Genomic DNA, 20,627 nt, shown 5'->3' on the forward strand with positions numbered 1-20,627 from the left:
TGTCATCTAACAAGCTATTGGCCAGAGTCCCTGTTGTCACCCTCGGCCAGGCCATCAATCTTCACATCCACAGTACAACAGCATGTGGCTGCTAGTTCTCATTCCTCATTAGACAGATCCTGGTGCCCCCTCTGTGGAGACCTAGCATATATGCCATGCCCTGGACACCTCACACACTCTTGTATGACTGTCTGTCATTGCAGTATTTCAAGCTGACCCCATCTTCTGCAGTTAGTAACCATAACGGGTGAGTCTTGCTATGCATGTATGCAATTTCGGCTATCTTGTGACCTATGTATTTCCACTGCCTAACTAAAATCCATGAATGTTGATGGCAATAGTTTGCAGGAGAGGGTGGCATTTGAAGACATTTCACCTCACAAATGTATTAGTATCAGAGTACATACAAAGACATCAATGCTTTTAGTGCAAGTGAGATTTATTTTTTGGTCCTGTGCGTGTAACGTGAGTAGGTGCTGTACAAGAAGGGGGGAATCCAAAGTTCACAGCGGGAGATGTGATGCTTACTGTATGGGTCAACAGAGTCCAGGCCACAGTGCTTGGCATCATTGGCCACACTGCGACCAGCAAGTCCATGTGGGAGAGAGTTAAAGTCAATAGGGTGATGCTGTTGCACACAAAGGCTACATGCCAGACCAGGTGACCTGGGAGTTGTTTATGGCCCTATGCCTCTCAACATCTTGACCGTGGACGACCAACCTTCCTTGGGGGACACTCACGTGCAGGCCTTGGCGACGCATGGGAATCTCCGTCTGACAAGTCCGCCTCCTCCTCCCTCCCTGTGCCTGTTGTTGGTCTTTGCCTAGATGTTTCTGCCCTCGTGACACAGGGAGGGTGCTGCATGTTGCCAGCGATCTGACGGAGCGATTGGTTAATTTCCCGATGCGCCGTCACTAGCTGATCCAGTCTTGCCTCCATCCGTCCCTGGTGTTGTTCTTGACTGGCATGTAGCTGGGCCTGCTGCTCTGTCATTTTGTTGAGGGCCTCCACTACCAGACTGAACTCCCTGGTGTCCCGCCGGTATTCATCCATGATGTCTCGTAGTTCGGACATACCGGGCCCTGCAGCTGGCTGGTCAGGTGCTCGCCTCCGCCTCGTGCCACTCCCACCACCCCTGCCCACACGAGCCGGTCCGACGCTTGTGGGCACATCATGTCGACGGGACCCATGAGTGCGGGCAGTGGAGGTGTCGTCTGCCACCTCATGGGTGCCCGGCGAACGATGTCCCTCATTGTCAGACAGCCTCTGTTGTGTATCATGGGCAGGGCTCCGTGCTGTCTGCTGGGATGTGGCGGGAATGGGTGTGGTGGTCGGCACAGGTGTATCTGTTCCAGCTGCTGCAGGGGTTTGGGATCCAGAGGGCCTGGTTAGTTGGGGTCATCCACGGTGTGTTGAGAGGCTTCTGTTACGTGGGGTCACTGCCATGCTGAGCCTGGGACTGGGATCCTTCTCCCCCCTGGTTGGGGGTATTTTCCGCACGTTCCCCTGTGGGTGTGAGAGAGGAACAGTGTTAATGCACTATCATGCAACATCCTAATGTAATATACATAGTCGTTATCAATGTTCCCCCTGCTTTGTATTATCGTTATTGTTCACTTGTGTATGTGTATGTTGTGGGCTGAGATTGACATGTGATCAGGGGTGCTTGACATGTTGGGTACTGTCTTTTGATGAATGTCACAGACATTGCTGTGGCTTGTGTGCCCAGCACCACACAATTCAAGATGTGCTCTGTGTGGCCCAATCTGCACAATGCAGGCTGAATATGTTTTGCTGGTGCAAGCATGCACAGTGTTTTTGTGCTGCATGTTTATGATGGCAAATGAGTTGATTTTAGCTGATGTTATCATGCTACTTTAGAGAGGGTTTGCAGGGCCAAGACAGACACCCACTGCCAACCCCCTAGGAGCAGTACATCCTCTTCAGGCACAGGGCTTTAGAACATGCCACTTCTCTATGACGCATTACCTTGTCAATACCCATGTCCATGGTGCTACTTGGGTGCATCCACAGCATCACCAAGCTGTGAAGTAGTGTGGCTCACTGGTTAGAGGCGGCAGACCCGAGAGCAGAGGACGGCCCGGGACCAGGGTTCGATTCCCGACGCGGCAGGTTTCTGGACCAGGGTCAGCGGACTCGATAATTCTCTCGCCTCGGTGCCCACTCGGATCAGCGATCACACTCGGCAACTCTGGGCATTAGCTTGCCTCATCTTCACTAACGGCCCCACCAGACCGCCGGGGATGCCTGGTCTCACCCTGGAGGTACCCATTAAGGGACCATCTCTCAGGGAAGCCAGGAAGGGTTTCGCAGCGGTCGAAGCGCGGAGATACTCCTCCGGGAGTCGATCCTAGCGCTATATAAACTTGCAATTAATTAATTAATTAAGCTATGGCAACAGCACTGTGTGAGAGGCACAGTGGACTTGTGATTCTGCACTGTGCTTTTTTTGTTTGCATACGTCATCAGATCAGTATTTTGGGGGGTTTGTCACATGACAATTGTGTCAGTGGTGCACTCCATTGTCTGTCCCCAGGGACTCAGTTTCAGTAAGGGGTGTGTTTTACAGGCCATGGTAGTAGTTTGAGTGTGATTGACAAGTGGGCCTCCCTCGTGGTGTGTCTGTCCCCCCATGTAGCATGCTGCCATTATGGTGTTTGTGAGTTCCTGTGCAAGATATCTTCACTTGTCCTGTTGTTAGTGTTTGCACTGGTCACAGGAGGCCCATGTGCTGCCTACAACAGGGCCAAGGGTAAGCTATCTTGTCAGTACTTTCACACTCCCTGTGCATTGAACATGGTGCATGGGTGTGTACCTGGCCCATATGGGTTGAGTGCTGCCTCCTACCATACTTCTTGCACTCTCTCACCCTCCCCCTTGCAGCCTTCTGCAACTCCCCTTACACCCCCCCTACTCTTGGCCACCGCAGGGAGTCATGGCTCCACCCCCCAACACCCCCCCACACACCCCCACGCCCCCCTACTGGGAACCATGGCCCCACCCTCCCACACCCCCCTACTGGTGGGCACTGCTGGGAGTCATGGCCCCATCCCCCCCACACACCCTACTGGTGGGCACTGCTGGGAGTCATGCCCCCCCCACACACCCCCCCCACCCCCCCTACTGGTGGGCACTGCTGGGAGTCATGGCCCCACCCCCCAAACCCCCCCCACACCCCCCTACCGGTGGGCACTGCTGGGAGTCATGGCCCCATCCTCCCCACACCCCCCTACTGGTGGGCACTGCTGGGAGTCATGGCCCCACCCCCCCAACACCCCCCCCGCACTGCTGGGAGTCCACACATGTTACATGAGTTGTTTGGATACTCACCAGGCTCAACTGCTCCTTCAATTCCATGAACTCCCACCGGTGGTAGCACGGCCACGACTTTCTCCTCCCAGGGCTGGTATTGTGCAGGTCTGCGGGGAGGTCCACCTCCAGTGTGATGAGCGTTGGCATAGTCCTCATCCATCTTGCGCTTGACTATCCTCCGCAGACCGTACCACCTGTTCTGGCAAACCGCCTTGGTGCGCCTGATGGGTGCAACAGCATTCACCTTCTCAACTATCCTCTCCCACAAGCGTGTCTTATCAGCTATGCTGGTCTGTCTGACCAATGCACCAAACAGCTGTGGATAGACTCGGATGACCTCATCTGTAAGGATCTCCATCTCCGGGTTAGTGAACTTTGGACCCTTTGGTGTGGTCATGGTGTGGGGTGTATGTGATTGGGGGGTGATGGTGTGTATGGATGAGGGTGTGTGGGTCTGATTGTGAAGGGGGTGGTGTGTGTGAATAAGATAGGGTGTATGTGTGAAGGTGTGTGGCTGCAGTTGTTGGTGTGATGGTTGTGTCTTCGCAAAGATAGGTATGTTGCAAAGGATGATGGGTTGTATGTGTGGGCCCTTTTATTGGTCCATTTGTGGGTGTGGCTTTTTTTGAATTTCTGGTGGGTGTGTCATAAAGGGTGTTTGTGAGTTGGGCACTCTGTTTGTTTGTTTGTATGTTCCAAGGACATTGTTTTCCTATGCTGTGTAGACTGTAGCTTTCTTTATTGGGCTGTGCGCCTCGTATTTGTTAGTGCATCTGTCAGTTAGGCTCGTGTATCGTCACCGGGGGTACGTGTACGCTTGATAGTGGGGTGTGCGCCTCGTATTTGTTAGTGCGTCTGTCAGTTAGGCTTGTGTATCGTCACCGGGGGTACGTGTACGCTTGATAGTGGGGTGTGCGCCTCGTATTTGTTATTGCGTCTGTCAGTTAGGCTCGTGTATCGTCACGGGGGTACGTGTACGCTTGATAGTGGGGTGTGCGCCTCGTATTTGTTAGTGCGTCTGTCAGTTAGGCTCGTGTATTGTCACTGGGGGTACGTGTACGCTTGATAGTGGGGTGTGCGCCTCATATTTGTTATTGCGTCTGTCAGTTAGGCTCGTGTTTCGTCACCGTGGGTACGTGTACGCTTGATAGTGGGGTGTGCGCCTCGTATTTGTTAGTGCGTCTGTCAGTTAGGCTCGTGTATCGTCACCGGGGGTACGTGTACGCTTGATAGTGGGGTGTGCGCCTCGTATTTGTTATTGCGTCTGTCAGTTAGGCTCGTGTTTAGTCACCGGGGGTACTTGTACGCTTGATTGTGGGGTGTGCGCCTCGTATTTGTTAGTGCGTCTGTCAGTTAGGCTCGTGTATCGATACCGGGGGTACGTGTACGCTTGATAGTGGGGTGTGCGCCTCGTATTTGTTATTGCGTCTGTCAGTTAGGCTCGTGTTTCGTCACCGGGGGTACGTGTACGCTTGATAGTGGGGTGTGCGCCTCGTATTTGTTAGTGTGGCTCGCTCATACGCGATGTTTTCCGTACGAATCGTGCTTCATGCGGGACACCGTTTGCCCGTACAAATCGCGTACTTTGTTCCTGGTCCGGATCGTACTTGTTAGTTCGTACGGCATGTTTACAAAACGTAAGATTGAAGTTCCGACGACATTTCGTGCGGGTTTTCGATTGAGGTTCGTACGGGTCGCAGATTTTCATACGTATTAGCGGATTTCGAATCGTACTTCGCAAATCGGATGGGTTTTTTGAATTCGTACGTAAACGGGTACGAATACGAATCGTAACACGGATTTTAATCCCGAATCGGAATCGACCCCATAGTGTTAGTTTACAGTGGATTTACAGTCCGCCCATTGCTTACCATTGGTTGGCTTTACAGTCACTCTCATTTACTTTCTTCTTTTTTTTCAAGTATTTTTTACACAAACTTTAAAGGTATTTTCTTTTTTTTTTTTTTGGTTAAAAACTTTTATTGAGCAACACAATCATGTGTACAGAGATGGGCCTACAACCGCACGGGCTGGCCGCTAAGATCGGAGGATAATACGATATAAAACAGTGGTCGTCATTCCGGCGGTCAGGCACAAACTGGATACAAAATGTCGCCCACAGTATGGAGCAGGAGAAAACAATTTTCTTATTTTAAAGCACACCAAAACGACAAACAACAAAAACAAGGCGAAGGAGTATTTCACAGAGAGTCAGCCCTGGGGGGGCGGGAAACCCACTAAACAGAAATAGGAAGTCATAATCAGTAGGACAAGTCAAGGCGGGGGGACAGCGGGGAGGTCAATCAAGCCAAAGGACAGTACATGAGAGTTCGGGAACGTCAACCTAGGGTGATAAGGGGACATCAGGGGCTTCCACCAGGGGAGGAGCACAAATATCTCCGCGATAGGCGTTCCACTGAGACCAGATCTTCGTCCATGCCCTAGGTCTGCCCCTGGCTGCGTAGACAGTCTTTTCGCGGAACATAGACCAATCCATGTTTTCTACCCACACAGAGACAGTGGGGGACTTGTGGGAGCCCCAAAGTTGCGCTATGTCTCGCTTTGCAACCATGTACCCCAGGGTCGCCCATCTGGTTTGGGCCACCGAATAGTCGGTAGGTTCCCACACGTTCAGCAAGCATCTCCGGGCCTCCGGCACCAGTGCAATTCCAGTCACATCAGCCATCACCGCAAGCACCTAGAGCGGTAATTGCAAACACAACAGTGATGGACAGAATGTGGATCAATGTCACACATTCACCCCAGTCCAAAGATCTGGGCCCAAATCCATCGTTTTTCCACTCCACACCACCCTGGGTTAGACAATGGCGATATGCAAATCAGCGCTGACCCTGTGCCCCATGGGAACAGTCCAGTCCGAACTACAAAAGCCATGTCCTTCCCAGAACGGAATCAAGCATCCGAGGACCGGACCGGTTTCGAGGTAACACCTCTCATCAGCCCGGCTAGCTTGACTCCAGTGGTGTGGAGTGCCTGGGACTCACGTCTGAGCATCCCCAGTACACTTAGAGCGGTAATTGCAAACACAACAGTGATGGACAGAATGTGGATCAATGTCACACATTCACCCCAGTCCAAAGATCTGGGCCCAAATCCATCGTTTTTCCACTCCACACCACCCTGGGTTAGACAATGGCGATATGCAAATCAGCGCTGACCCTGTGCCCCATGGGAACAGTCCAGTCCGAACTACAAAAGCCATGTCCTTCCCAGAACGGAATCAAGCATCCGAGGACCGGACCGGTTTCGAGGTAACACCTCTCATCAGCCCGGCTAGCTTGACTCCAGTGGTGTGGAGTGCCTGGGACTCACGTCTGAGCATCCCCAGTACACTTAGAGTGGTAATTGCAAACACAACAGTGATGGACAGAATGTGGATCAATGTCACACATTCACCCCAGTCCAAAGATCTGGGCCCAAATCCATCGTTTTTCCACTCCACACCACCCTGGGTTAGACAATGGCGATATGCAAATCAGCGCTGACCCTGTGCCCCATGGGAACAGTCCAGTCCGAACTACAAAAGCCATGTCCTTCCCAGAACGGAATCAAGCATCCGAGGACCGGACCGGTTTCGAGGTAACACCTCTCATCAGCCCGGCTAGCTTGACTCCAGCCAATAGGCCGCCACCCTCGGACACTCCCAAATAATGTGGAGAAAAGTAGCACTCATCCCACACCCACGCCTGCAGATGCCATCCGGGGAAAAACCCATCACAACCAAGCGAGGACCAGTAACGTACACCCGGTGTAGGATCTTGAGCTGAACCAGACGGAGACGGGCAGGAATGGCCACCTCTTTCGGAGAAGATAACGCCGATTGTAAATCCTCATCATCCAATTCCAACCCGTCGCCGACCCACGCCTCTCTAAGTCGAACGAGCAAGTCAGCACGATTGTGAATCAGCTTTTTATAAATCAAGGAGATAGTGCTATCAGGGAGATGACCATCCAGGATACGATCCTCGAGGGGGGAGGACTCGGGGATGGCGGCATCGGAAGTCAGAACAGAAGTGAGGGCATGACGGACCTGTAAATATCGAAAGAATTCCCTATCACTCAGGTCATAATCATTTCGAAGGGCCTCGAAGGACTTTACCGCCCCATTCGCACACATGTCACCCACTCTACAGATTCCAATCATGTCCCAACGGTCAAACCCTTTCGCTGTCCAAAGACATCCCAGACGCTCAGATGCAAAAAGCGGATTTGCCAGCGTCACTCGTTCATCCCACCCCAAGCTCACATTCGCAGCGCGCCACACACTAACCGCGATCCTAGTTGGTCCCGTAAGGCGGAGCCCAGCCGACTTAGAGTAAAGCGCTCTATTAAAGTTACCACCCGGCAGTTGGAGTCGGTCCATTTCAAAGGCCGGATTCGGACCCGGGGAGTACATCGAGTGGTTAATGGCAGACAGTTGAGTAGCCCAATAATATCTCCTGATATCAGGAAGTGCCACGCCCCCGTCATACCAAGGGATGGTGAGCTTCGCAAGTGCGATACGTGGGCGCCCGTCCCAGATCAGTTGCCTTTGTAGACTCTCGACTTCTCGGAAATAAGTAGCGGGGATATCATCATAGGAATTCTGGAGTGCATAAAGGAAACGCGGTAAGGACATCATCTTGAAAAGGGCAGCTCTGCCCAACGGTGACAAGGGTAATTTACGCCAACGAGCCACGTCCAGCCGCAATCTATGAAGCGGGGGAAGGAGATTACGTTCAAAGCGGAGCGACGAATCCAATGTAATAAAAAACCCCAAATATTTGAAACCGGACTGAACAACCTGGATAGGAAATCTGTTCGGCAACGGGGGCAGATCACCCGAAATAACATAGACACAGGATTTAGCCCAATTTATAATCAAACCAGAATTCTTACCAAACGAGGCGAGAACGTCAAATAAGACATTCAGAGATTTACGCGGGGATGTAAGATAAAGAATGTCGTCCGCGTAAAGCGAAACACGGTCCTCAAAATCTGGGGACCAACGTATACCCTTGAGGGAAGGCTCCCAGCGAATCCACGCAGCCAGCGGCTCTAATGCGAGAGCAAAAAGTAGCGGAGACAAGGGGCACCCCTGTCTGGTCCCCCTACCAAGGGGAAAGGGAGCCGATACTCGACCATTAACCACGACCTGTGCCAGGGGGTCAGTATACAGTAGCTTCACCCATCCGATGAACCCCGGGCCAAAACCAAACTTCTCAAGAGCCGCCCAAAGGTAGGGCCACTCTATCGTGTCGAAGGCCATCGAGGCGTCCAACGAAGCCAAAATGGCCGGCTCCGTCAGACGCCCCGCCCTCGCGATGGCTCCGTGAAGGCGACGTAAATTAAGAGCTGTGTTACGGTGCGGGATAAATCCGGATTGGTCCGGATGAATCAAGTCACTAATGACCGTGAGGAGGCGAGTAGCCAAGATCTTGGCAAGAACCTTAGGCTCAACATTTAACAGGGAGATGGGTCTATAAGACGAACAAAGATCCCGGGGTTTACCATCTTTAGGAATGACCACAATGGTGGCTAAGCGCTGGTCATAAGGGAGAACACCCTGCACACGGGACTCCGAAAACATCGTTCGAAGATAGGGCGCAATCTTATCAGGACGCAGCTTGTATAACTCGATAGGCAAACCGTTCAGGCCCAAGGCCTTGCCCGAACGGAGAGAGCGAATTGCAGTCGCGATTTCGTCCGTAGAGAACGGTACCTCCATAGAGGACCGCTCCAAATCGGAGAGGCAGGGCAAAGCTATGTCGCGCAGCAAGATGCGAGAGTCGTCCTCATCCCTTTCCGACACTGGAGAGTTAACCGCACGAAAATAATCCGCAAAACATTCCACTATTTCAACCGGGTCCGTCACTTTCACACCAGTCAAAGTCTGAATCACAGGCACCACTCGATTCGCCCTCTCCTTCTTGTCCAACCAGGCAAGCAATTTACCCGCTTTGTCTCCAACATCATACAGACGACCCTGTTGTTCTCTAAACATCATTTTGGCCGCGTCCGTGACCAGAGACTTATAGGCCAATTGCGTCAGACCCAGGGCATGGAGTTTGTCACGAGTAACACTCGACTCCAGGCCAGCCTCCATCTCAAGTAGTTCCATCTCAAGATCCACCACCTCCCGATTCCTTGCCTTTTTGGTTTCAGCAATAAGAGACAGGGCCTGACCACGAATTACAGTCTTAAAAGCCTCCCATAGGGATACCGCAGAAGAGACAGACCCCTCGTTCTCCAGAAAGTAGTTATCCAGGGACATAATCAATTGACCACGGGTCTCAGGGGAGGTCAGGTACCAAGGGTTGATAGGAGCCACCCGGCCCGCCGCCTCCACCCCCACATCATAACAGAGCCAGAGCGGAGAATGGTCAGAGATGCCCCGGGGTAAGTGCCTAATCTCCCGGACAGCCGACGACTGTTCAGCTGGCACGAGGAAGTAATCTAGTCTAGACAAACTCCCATGGGCCCCAGAGTGAAAAGTATACTGAAGTTGAGTGGGGTGCGTAAGTCTCCAGCAGTCCACCAGACCAAAAGTATCCAAAAAGCCACCCAGCCACAATTGGGTCGAAGGAGTATCCCTAGGGGGGTAACGATCACTCAGACCAGAGAGGACAGAATTAAAGTCACCAGCCATGAAAAGAGCACCATCGGGGAGGCCCAACAGAACTCGGCCCAAATCAGAGAAGGTAGAGGTCTGCAAGCCGGGGGGCACATAGACGGTGAACAGGGAAAGGGTTTTGCCCTCATATCGTCCCACGAGGACGGCATAGCGCCCCCGATCATCGAGGATTACATCATCTATCGCCAGGGGAAGGGAAGCCCGGACCAGGATGCCCACCCCTCTGGAACCCGTTGTAAACCCTGAGTGCGCAACAAGACGATAGCCCCACCTATTCATCGCGTGACAAGAGTTGCCCACTAGGTGCGTCTCCTGCAGAAAGACAATATCGGGAGACAAACGTCGCAGGCATCGCAACACCACCCCCCGCTTTATACGATCCCCTAGACCGTTGACATTCCAAGAAACAAACCTCAACCCGCTACCCCCCATCCCACAAAGTAACGCAGGAACCCTCCCCCAATGAGCATGACACTGAAAGTACAATTATCAAAATAGAATCGCCTTGAGAAAACAAAACACAAACTACAAACTCCCCAACAACCCCCCCCAACACCCAATGAAACACCCCCCACCCTGCACCCCTGCAGTAGACAAAGAAGCCACCCCAACATGCAGTGTGCATGTCGCCCAAAAACCCCCACTCTACAAAAAGACCCCGGAGGAGGAAAAGGGCTCGGTCCCACCCGCCACCCCGACAGAGAGAAAGGGAGAAGGGAATACATAGAGAATAGATACACTCAAGTACTGAACCCAGGAAGAGAGTACATGATACGGAAACAGGGGCCAAGTTTAACAAGTTCAGCTCTCCAAGCCACCCTCGGCACCACCCGGGTGCTCGGTGGTATCAGTCAAATTAGGCCGGTCCGGCAGAGAGTCCAGCCAGTCATTTACCGAATCAGGTCGATCAAAGAAAAGGGTCCGTTCATTGTACTCCACTCGTAGCCTAGTAGGAAAAAGCATGGCGTATCTCAGACCCAGGTCCCGAAGACGCTTCTTGACTCCACGGAAGCCCATTCGCTGTCTCTGCACAAGCTGAGAGAAGTCCGGGTAAAAGTTCACCGTGGCATTTTCGAAGGCCACCGGGCCATTAACTCTCGAGGCCTGCAGGATAGCGTCTCGGTCCCTATAGTGAAAAAGTTTTGCGACAATGGGCCTCGGCGGGGCGCCCGGCTTGCCCTGGCCACCCGGAACACGATGGGCACGTTCCACCGCAAAGAATTTGCTCAATCCGGACGGAGAAAGGTAGTTTTGTATCAAGTCCTCAACCAGGAGATCAACAGAATGTGGATCAGGATTTTCCGGAACACCGATCACACGCACGTTACAACGCCGTGCCCTGTTCTCAAAATCCTCCAGGCGCTGAGTCATGAAATCGTTCACCTTTCTGAGGTTGCCTATCTCCGTCTGCATCTACGAGACGTCGGCCGTGAGGCTAGATGACTTGAGGTCCAATGACTTCACCTTCTCATTGGTTTTAGCTAAGTCAGCCCGAATCAGGTTCACATCAATAGCCACAGTATCGATTTTGTGGGCCAGAGCTTCATACTGTTGGCCGATGGTTTCTCTCATGCCAGAGATGGCGCCCATGATGTCCTGCAGGGACGGCTCCGCCGAAGCCCCCAGAGGGTGCCCCGCTGCACTCGGGCCAGGCAAGGCGGCACCGGGGGACACCTTCGATTGTGTGTACCGGTCCATGATATTAGACTGGACTGGGCCCCCGCGAAGGGGCGTCTTGGTCTTTCGCCGCTCTTGGTCCCTCTGCCAGCCATAGCGGAGACCGTGTCCCCAAGGGACCCACGCGACCTGGTGAAAATGGCCGCAGGAAGACAGGGCGCCGGAGCCAAAAGTCGGCAGCGAGGGCAAGTCGAGGGATGAGCCGGCCCAGAGGGACACGAAGCAGGCAAAAGGTGCAACTGTAACCACGCGCCGCTGGACTCAGCACCGGCCAGACACCTCTGTTGGAAGACGTAGTCTGAGGCAGAATCGAAACTGAAAGTTAAGAGGGGGACCCATGGGTCGAGTCCCCCTGCCGCTGTTGTTCAACTCAGACACGGCAACAGAACCACGCCAAGACCCGGGCGCGCCACCATGGGAGGCCCCGAAAGTTTGAGTCGACGTAGCTTCGGTGCCCCTGGTCCAATTCGAAATCCAAAAACAGTATTAGGATCAGCCCAGGTTCCTCTTCAATAACCCTTGTAAGAAATCAGGATATGTTCAGGATATCATGCCGGGAGTGGCGGGGGTCCGGAGAGCGCTGTGCTCACGCGGCCATCACGGATGCCCGCCAAGCTCCTCCTCCTTTAAAGGTATTTTCAATTTGTGCATTACAGAACATAGTATAGCAATATTATTGCTAGACGGGTAATGAAGTTATTAAACAGTAATCTCTTTTAGTGTTTTAATCCAAAGTTAATGCGCTCTGGGCACTTAGTGTGACTTACTTTGTCTGATAACCTCTGCCCTTAATTATTTGTGGCACAATCTGTTGCCAACTGAGATCAATTTCACTTCGCTGAACTGGGGAGGGATGAAGAGCGGGAAGGAGAGGGAGTGAAAGGCGGGTTGGCCATTATTGAACCAGGTAGTGTAGAGGAGCTGAGGGAGTACATGCGTCAGTGCAAAAGATTATGCAGCAATGTGTACACTATTCCTATTGATGGCAAGACAACAACCTGCCAAGTTGCGGGCTAAACTGTAGGGCAGGTGTCTCTAACCAGTTGATCGTGTGCTACCAGTAGTTCCCAGACACATTCAAAGTAGCTCGCAGCCTTAGGTTAATTTTTAAATAAGCACAGGGTCACATTTTTATTTTAACTTAAGGGAAGGCTGTGTTTACTTTACATTATTATCGTCAGACTGCAGACAGCAGAGCCTGATAATGAGCAGTGCTTAGTCATATTTATGGGCCAGGCTGGGTAACAAAGGTGAAGAACTGAAGTATTTAACTCTTAATGAAAAGTCCTTGCCTACTCAATATTGAAGCGTGAGAAAAAAATTATGTTACTGAATGCTTTTAAACGGGAACACATTTAAATCAAAAGTCACCTTAATGATTAACTATTCATTTTATTTTTCTCAAATTTCAAAGTGTCGCATTTATGAGTAGCAGGCCTTTTGCTCCCAGTGGCCCATAGGCACTGCCATATTTATGACTGAAAAATAGTCTTTTTATTTTTAAATGGGAGAAATTTAAAGTGAAGAAAATGCTTTCTATGAAACATTAAGTAATAATCTCTTTCTCCACTTTTTATTAAGCCAAATACATCTTAATGTTTTATGAAGCATGCTTATTCACTTAAAATTCCTCTCATTTAAACAAATGTATTTTTCTGTTACAAATATGACAGCATGTCTACAGGCCACTGGGAGCAAAATGCTTGATGTTTGTAAAGGTGTTACTTGGAAATGAGAGAAAATTTAAATGATGAGTTTTATGGAATCCGTATAAACAAAGTTAATACTTCCGTTTAATCTTTTTTATACAGTGGCATATTTATCAGTAAACAATTCCGCCATTATTTTAAGTTGGAGAAGTTTAAAGTACAGAAAATGTTTCTATATTCTGACCATTTTTGCAGAAAAATGTTCTGCACTTTACATTTCTCCCATTTGTGTTATAGATTTAACTGTGCCACATATGGCGAAAGGTATGTCCTGAGACTCAAGTAACTACAACACAGTCTCTCGGTCACCCGTCCACATATATCCTATTCATGCGTACACATGTTCATACATCCCCAAATGCCACACTCTCACTTACACACATAGCAGCCCTGCCACAGTGCCCTAGCCGAAGCAATTTGTTCAAACCATAGCATATGGCTCTATGGACATTAGGCTTAAAGACAATTAGCTCAAAAGACAAAAGACTAAAGCTAAATTGCTCGAGAAATGCATCCACTCGCAGTTATGCAACCACATAGAGAAAGTTCAACTCCTTGACCTCTACAAGTCGGGTTGCAGAGCAGGGCACAGTACTGAAACAGCACTAACGCACATTGTGGATGAAGCCTTGAGATCCCTTGATCAAAATGTCCCTTGTCTCCTGATCCTTCTTGACCTGTCCTCAGCATTTGATATCATCAAACACGAAAACTTGATTGCTCTTCTGCAACATAGGATGGGTCTCAAGGGCCCGGTCCTAAATTGGTTTGCCTCTTTCTTACATACCCGCACACAAAGAATCAAGGTTCCCCTGCAACCAGTACCCCTGTTATGATAGGAGTTCCGCAAGGATTCACACTCGCACCCACTCTTTTCAACCCTTTTATGGGTCATTCTGAACCATTCTAATTCAGTACCACATGTATGTGGATGACATGCAACTGTATTTGAAGATCTCCTCTCAAGAGGACATGAAATGCTAAATGATGCTCTCTCACAAACTCAACAATCGTTTGCCCATAACCATCTTTGTTTAATACTCTCAAAACTGAATTCCTTCTAAATGCTCCCCCCAACCACTCTGCACCTACCCTGGACTGGCATAAACAACTCACTGCCCTTAACTGCACCCCTCATGTGGTTGACTCTGCTAAATCGTTAGGCATCACCTTGGACAAATACCTAAATATGCATCAGTGCAACTATAAGGGGAGCCAACTTTCAATCAAGCCTTTCCTCCCCCCGAATATATCAGGCCTGATGTACAATCCCTGGTTATGTCTCGACTGGAATATGATTTGGTGACCCTTGCTGGGCTTCCCACAGCTAGCTTTGCTCCGCTCAGAGCTACTCTAAACCAGTGTTAGAAGTGGGCGGGATCGGAAGGGCACGGCGTGCCCCAACTTGTAAAAATGTTGTTAGTCCGTTCCCCTACTTCTTTGTTTTAGAAAAGCGTACCGGGACTGCAAGAATACCCTACTTTAAAAGTACAACTTTTTTTTTCCAGCCTGTGTGGTGCACCGTGCACATCGAGGAAGGCCTCTGCAGTGCGCCCGACCTCCTCTCCTTCCCCTCGTGTCTAGGGGCCTACACAGTGACACTGAACGGGCCATCAGTCTTAGTATGGCGCGAAAACGGCTATCTCTGATGGCCCTGCTGCTGCCTTGAGCCCGTGATTCACACCTCATTTAGTGAGGACGCTGCCTGCGTGCCCCCACTGTGACCATCAGAATACTTTGGTGGCGCCGCCCTTGACGCCACCTGATGAAAGAAGAGGGCTTCAATGAGGACTCATGAAATAACAGCCTGTTTGAGTTCAGCAGGAACGGAAAGGTGACTGCTTCCTGAAAACAAATACAACACACAGGGGATACAAAGGGATGGGCAGAGGTTGCCTACTCGAGATACAAACAGCAAAGCCCTAAATAAAAGGACTTACATACAACATGGATGAATTTTACAAGAAATACAAACGTGCGCATGTAATACCAATAAATGGGCAAGAAAGGCTGCAGGAATTGTAGGTTTGAGAGCAGGGCCTAGTAAAGAGCTGAAGGAGAGATTCAGCACTATAAGAACTCAAGAAAAGGAAATACAAGCGAAGAGGGGCTGCAGCATAGGAAGCGAGACACTGACCAAGAAGATAGCAAACAAAGGAAAAGAAATCGCAAAAGATTTTTTATTACATTTTATTAAAATCATGCAAACTTGCAAGAACCTTTTTATGAACTGCTCTTGCCTGAAAAGTGATTGCAGGAGCATACCTTATGATCAAAGTTCACACGAGAATAGGCAAGACACTGGTTCAAGGAGAAAATGTGTCAAAGCTGAGGCTTTATTGTTTCCGCAAGGTGTATTTTGCTCAAAGCATTCACCCGTGAGTGAGATTTCGTCCACATAATTTGTTTTGCTTTGGCCTAGCAACCAGCACTGAAGAGTAAGACAAAAAAAGCACAAGAAAATCGAGTCCAGGTGGTACTTAGGGTTATTAAAGTGTCATAATGTTAGTTGGTTCTGTGCCTTGAACAGATGTAGGCCTGGTCCATAGTGGACTTTCATTCTCCTTGTATGTTTGCAATGTAATGTGTTTGTATGTTTGCGATCTAATGTTTGTTGTATTTGTAATGTTTGTAACGCTATACGCTGGCTTGTTCTGTGCCCTCTCTGCGTGGTTGCATTGTACCCTAGCCTCTTCAAGCATTGGAATGTGTGACATGCGTGTGTCTAACATGAAGGATCTGCCTGCAGAATCTGGTGACCAACAGGCTGATCGAAGAAGGCCCCCTTGTCTACAGTGGGGCCTTGAATATATGTATGCAGAAACTAATGCTTAACTGGAAGGAACTTCCTCTCAAGCTGTGGCCAGTCTACAGTCCTCACCTTGGGTCTATCGAAACTGAAAGTACCAGTGGCGAAGAGAAAAACCCATGGACAAGGAGGCAAAGCAAGAAGCGAGCCAGATATTCAGATGACAAATGTCCCACCAGGACCTACTTAGGTCCTGTAGCAGGCAGAGGGAGAAAGAGAGCGGGATGCTGCAGCCAAGAGGGCATGTCTGCAATAAGGAAAGGAAGGTAAATCAGCTGCAACCAGAAGCAGCGAAGGTGCTGTCATCCCAAATCCACCATCATGCCTGTGCTGGGAGCTGCCGGCAGGAGCTCGCGGAGTGCGCACAGGACGGTAGTATTGAGGTTCCAACTCAAGGGTGAGCTAACCTTTGGTGCTTCTGCTGGTGATTTTGGAGCCTCTGGGGTGCATGCTTCTGATCAAAGGTGCAGTTTGCTCTTAGCGTGCTTTGAGGGAGCAGCACTGAAGAGAGGGGTCTACTGTGTAGTGCCCCCCTTTGGCCCATCTCTTAGCAGGCACAGGGAGATTGTTGCTGCAGGGGACCTATTGTATTGGAATTGTACAGTTTTCAGTTGGGGTGATCAGTGTGTTCCACTTGTGGCATTTGGTCGTCCAGGCAACCTGTCACAAGAATGATGCTCAAGCGAGCGTTGGGTTGTGGCAAATGCTCTCTGACCTTTTCTGCTACGTGTAGTGCAGGTGGCCTCTCAATGAGGGGTGGTTCAAGCTGATAGTTCTCGGTGGACACATAGTAAGAGTGACTGGACTGCATGAGTTACTGCTATTCCTGAAATATAAACTCGGAAAGCATGACAGTAAAATATGACCTCTTTTAAACTTGGCTTGTCATCCAAGACAGGAGCATGAAAGCGCCAGCAGAAAATGTTGCTAGTCAGTCACGTGTTTCTCTCAGCGCCCGAGTAATGCTGGAGCTGTTTCAGTTGATGAAAGTCAGTTGATGAAAGTCATTCCTATTTAAACATGACACCATAAAAAGCAGATAAAGTCAGAAAGCCGATCGCGAGAGCCCAAAAGATATGTTATCACTTTATTGGTAGTCCGGTAAGAAGAGATTAGTAGTTTCTCGGATCCACTTTAAAGTGAAGGATCAATAAAGAACTGTAACAGGTTTTCTTTTTCTGAGTGTTATGCCAATGGAACAAAAAAAGTATAAACTATTTAACTGTGTCGGTTTTGCCCAATACCCTTTCTCACCACGGCTGGTGATATTTGAGAGTACTGTAGCGTAATGCTAGAGCTGAACTAGAGCGTACAAAGCGAGTAAGCGTGCCTTTTGTTTAGGAGGATTTGCATTCTGGGTGTTGCTACTCCCAAGATAATTTTGTTCCTCCCATAAGTAAATATTTACCTCCACTTTGTCAAGGCCTGTATTTTGTCATGCTTGCTCACATATTATCTCACTCAGGCTCACTACCCCCATTATTCATTCTCATTCACTTTCCCTTTTACTCAAAATTGCTCACTTGCACTCACTCTTAAACATTCGGTATCACATGGTCACTCTCATTTAGTCTCACTTTTTCCTACTCTGATTACCTCATTCTAACTTGCAGTTCACTTACGCCACGTGATTCATTCTCACTCACTTTCTCTCACTTTCATCTGCATACACTCTTTCACTCATGCTCAGTTACATTCAGGCACTCAATCATTCACACCCACATTTACTTACTCCCACTCATTCTTCTTAGCAGGACACTTGAATACATATGTGCTATACTATGTTTGAGCAGCTAGCTGGCTGACATGAATATAAAGGAGCCCTTGTGGGTTTCCGTGAGTCAGATCAGATTCTCTTGAAGAGTTCCTTTGTCTTCTGAGCCCTGCTTAACACATGTGTACAGGAGGAGGCCTATATTCATGTCCTCAATGTTTGAGACAAAAATACTCATTGATTTCTGAACAATGAGAGTAAAAGCGTTAAGGTAACATGTCGTTCCTGCTTATAATTTTCATACTTTCCATAATCCTGCATTCCCTGTAAGTGTTTGCTTTTTCCAGAATATTGTTACTTTTTTGTAAGGCAGGGCCTAATTTGAAATGAGTCACATCCAGGTGTTTATAATGGGGCAGAATTGAGTTGTAACTGAAGACAGTGCGAGTTTCACTCAGTGGGGCAGAAGGGTGTTCGGTGGGGATAGGATGTGGCACTATGGCCAGAGCTACCGAATTTGGAACTGGAGAACCTGGTTCAGCCTTCATGCCTAGTCCATCGGACCACTCCTGAGGGAGCACATTCCCATGATAGACATTAGAAGGCCCTACTAGACCTTAGAAGCCCTTTTGTCTGAGCACCAGCAGGTGGACCCTACCGGTGGCCAGTGTAGGTTAACCTTGAAGGCCTGTCCACCACAATCCATACTGAAGTTCACCTTCAGTCTAGCGGGCAGGCCTACAAAGCAGCACACCCTAGAGCAGCAGTGACTTTGTCACTGAGGTCACAGGACCCTTGAGGACAGTCCACCTCACCCATTGGTGCCTCCATTGGCCTTGTTCCAGTAGTACTAATGCAACTCACCAAGGATTGGCAATGCAGGATTTGCATGCACACCAGACTAAGGGGCATGTTTTCAAGGGCATTGCGTCATGCCTGCACCATGCAATGTGGTGCATGCACAATGCAAAGCTCCAAGTCATATTTTAAAAGCCACGTAAAACCACTTGGCATGGCTTTGAACGGCTTCATAGATATGGAGTAGTGCAACGCAGCACAAACTGCTGCATTGCCTTACTGTGTGCAAGGGAGGTGTTGCGGTAGGTGTTGCATGGGAGAATGGTTTTGTAATTGGGGACTGGTTTTGCAGCAATGCTGCAAAATCGCCCCCCAGTAACAAAACCAGCAGAACTGTGCAGCATAATGACTCACTCTTAAAAATGAATAAATCACTGCAGAGTTCCTTGTAAACCAAGTAGTTTTCCTGCAACAATAAAAGACTCCCACACAACTCCCACGGTTTTTGACGCATTCACAGATTTATAAGGGCTTGTAATCCTGGGAATGCGTAAAAATCTTGCGCCTCCCCAGAGGAGGCATAACTAGGAGAAATATCTTTATTTCTCCTTATTTTTTCCTCTTTCAAAGTGTGCTTTATTCTGCAGCATACATAGAAAGAGGAAAACGCCTCTCAATATTGTTTTTGTACAGGAAGGTGCCCCTTCCTGCACAAAACAATCCTGCATGGGAAGGAGGCACCCTTGCACCATGGGGCAAGTGTGCCTGCGTTGACGCTAGGCTGTCGAAATGGCACCAGCGCAGGTGGAAAAGACAGGAATGCACCATATTGGATGAATACTGTGCATTCTTGCCCTTTCCCTGTGACACAGGGCAGTGCAGCAAAGTAACTTGCTGTGCTGCCCTGTGCTAACATTCCAATAAAAATGGCCCTAAGCTCACAAACTTCATTGTCTCTCTGCTTCATACACACGCACTTTTAGCATGTGTTGCCTGCTTTGGGGGCACTGCAAATATGCAGCAATGGAGGACCAAATTATGCTCCAGTGTTGACTAAAATATGCAGCAAAATAGACTGCAGTGTTATGTAGTACATTTTCTGATACTTTATTATTTTGACATTTTTACATATAGGTCTCTGCAAAGCTTTCGCCTAATTAATTCCAGTGTAACATGCAAATGCGACGGTGAGAAAGGTGACCAGTCAACCTTTGCACACTGCTGAATGTGAATGGGGTTTTAGTGTAATGAATGATGTGCTCACACCACTGCGGAACAGAATATCAATCAATCGTCTGTCTTCTATAATGTTCATAAAAATCGTGTGGCCTCCTGTCATAGAATTTAAACCTGAATTTTATGTTCAGAAATGGTTGGGAAAAGGGAGGAGAAGTGCCAATGAAAGAAACTGCATGGCTCGGAGACAAATGGCTTATGATTCCACTTATAGGCGTATTTGGAATATTCTGTGATTGGAAACATGTCCCACATTGTAAATGTATTAAATATAAACAACTTATATATTAAACCTCAAATAAACATGTTTGTCGATTGTTTGAATTAAATAACGTTATAAGCTGTAACTGGTCAGTGAAATGCCAAACGTACAAAAAATTGGTATGTTTTGCTATTTCTAGCCACACCTCTGACTCCGCACACTAATCCAATTCTCTGTTTTTTCCCGTCCCCTGATTCGCCGCCCACAGTTCCCCTACTTTTTTTTCCCCACTTCGACCACTGCTCTAAACGCATTGGCCAGGCTCATCACTGGCTCCAGAAAGCATGACCACATCTCCCCTGACCTTTTACAACTAAATTGGCTATCTATCAAAGCTAGGATATGTTTCAAGATTAGCTTGCTTGACGCATAAAGCCATACATTACAACACCCCGGCTTACTTGGCAAATAAGCTTGAACTATAGGGCTCATGTAAGAACTTAAGGAGTACATCC

The sequence above is a fragment of the Lissotriton helveticus genome, chromosome 4_1 (genome assembly GCF_964261635.1).
Source record: "Lissotriton helveticus chromosome 4_1, aLisHel1.1, whole genome shotgun sequence".
Classification (NCBI taxonomy): domain Eukaryota; kingdom Metazoa; phylum Chordata; class Amphibia; order Caudata; family Salamandridae; genus Lissotriton; species Lissotriton helveticus.